The 1731-nt window shown below is 47.1% G+C and overlaps 1 protein-coding gene across 8 annotated transcripts in view; it reads right to left on the bottom strand.

The window, feature by feature from the left end:
• Tom1l2 (target of myb1 like 2 membrane trafficking protein) overlaps window positions 1–1731 on the bottom strand; it is a 120003-nt gene that overhangs the window by 39448 nt on the left and 78824 nt on the right. The gene's annotated exons all lie outside the window — the stretch shown is intronic.

Here is a 1731-nt window from a genome sequence, read left to right as displayed (position 1 = left end):
CTGGGGGTACAGAATGGTGCACAGGGAGGGGGTATAGACTGCAGGTCTGGGGGTACAGAATGGTGCACAGGGAGGGGGTATAGACTGCAGGTCTGAAGGTGGGGTGCAGAATCAAGGAAGCATGAAAGAGGACTCTGTTACCCAGATTCTTGCCTATTCTCTCAGCCCAGTGAGCTACATTTATCCACTAATCTAAAAAAATATTATTCAATACTGACAATCATCTGGTCTAGATCTTCGGGACACAGCATTCCAGGGCTCTCAAGGAACCAACTGAATTGAAGAGAAAAGATAGCACAGCTGCACTTAAGGTCACAAGGGGATGTGAATAAGACAGCTGACACGTGTGTTTCAGGATGGGTGCTAGGAGTCTCTGGGGGCACATCTGAACAGCTAGGAGGAGTAACTGCTCTAGGAGCTGGGGAAACTCTCTAGATAGAGCAACAAGCTCCACTCCAGTCACATATACAATGACCCTACAGCTCCCGGGCCATTCCCTGCCTACTCTGCTTGTCTGCCAGACCTTCAAGCCAGGCTATGAGCCACTGCCCCTGTTGGAGTCATATCCTGTTCTGACTTGGTCTCCCTCTCTTCCTAGCTGTTCAGATGTGCCCCCAGAGACTCCTAGCACCCATCCTGAAACACACGTGTTGGCTGTCTTATTCACATCCCCTTGTGACCTTAAGTGCAGACATGCATTAGTCATCCATACTGGATGTACTTATGAATCCAGATGTCATGCCAGTGGGGTGCTTTGTTCTGTGTGAGACCCAGAACAGAAACTTTCAATGGCTCCCCCATTACCTCTAAGGATCAAATCCAAGGCCCTCAGCACACACAACCCACAAGCCTTATCCATCTTTTGGCCTCATTTCCTGCCTATCCGTTTCCCTTAAGCACAGCCCTGGATATTCTAAACTACACCCTGTTCTCCAAACACACAATATTCAAAATATGATCACATATTAATTCCCCAATTCTTGCATCTTAACCTGGTGACTCCTTTCAAACAAACAGCATGACAGAGAAGGTGCTGTGTGACTTCTAAGTGTTGAGAAACACAAGTCTCTTGTCATATCATCAAGGAACCGAAGCTTCCTCCTACCAGCTATGTTAGGGCACCATCTTGGAAATAGAGTACTCAGTCCAGTAGTGCCTTCAAAGGTTACATTTATAATCTCCTAAGCAGACTGCACCTGAGTGCCTGCTCTACAGAAACCAGGGGAAAGGTACCATTCTTGTTGTAAGATGTTAGACTTTGGCTGATTTGTACGAAGTCTATAATATCAAATATTTGGGTATATCTCAAGTATGGATAACTATAATGATATTTTTGTTTAAAATCTAACAAATAAGGCTTGCCTGAAGATCAGAGTGCAGAGCTTAGCCACTAGTTAGCCATAGAGACCAGGTGGTGGTGGCTCACACCCTTAATCCCAGCACTTGGGAGGTGGAGACAGGCTGGGCAGGAGGAGACAAGAGCTCAGATGTAGTCTGACGATTTGTAGAGGCAGAATCGCCACTTTGGTCTTAGCATTGGTAGAGGCAGGAACTCTAGTGGCTGGCTGCTCTGCTTCTCTGATCTCTCAGCATTAATCCCCATATCTGACTCCAGGATTTTATTATTAAGAGCAATTAGAGCCGGGTGGTGGTGGCGCACACCTTTAATCCCAGCACTCGGGAGGCAGAGGCAGGTGGATCTCTGTGAGTTCGAGACCAGCCTGGTCTACA

Source organism: Microtus ochrogaster, chromosome 7 (genome assembly GCF_000317375.1).
Source record: "Microtus ochrogaster isolate Prairie Vole_2 chromosome 7, MicOch1.0, whole genome shotgun sequence".
Classification (NCBI taxonomy): domain Eukaryota; kingdom Metazoa; phylum Chordata; class Mammalia; order Rodentia; family Cricetidae; genus Microtus; species Microtus ochrogaster.
Note: the sequence above shows the minus strand (reverse complement) of the source record. Positions and strands in the feature narration are given on the sequence as shown.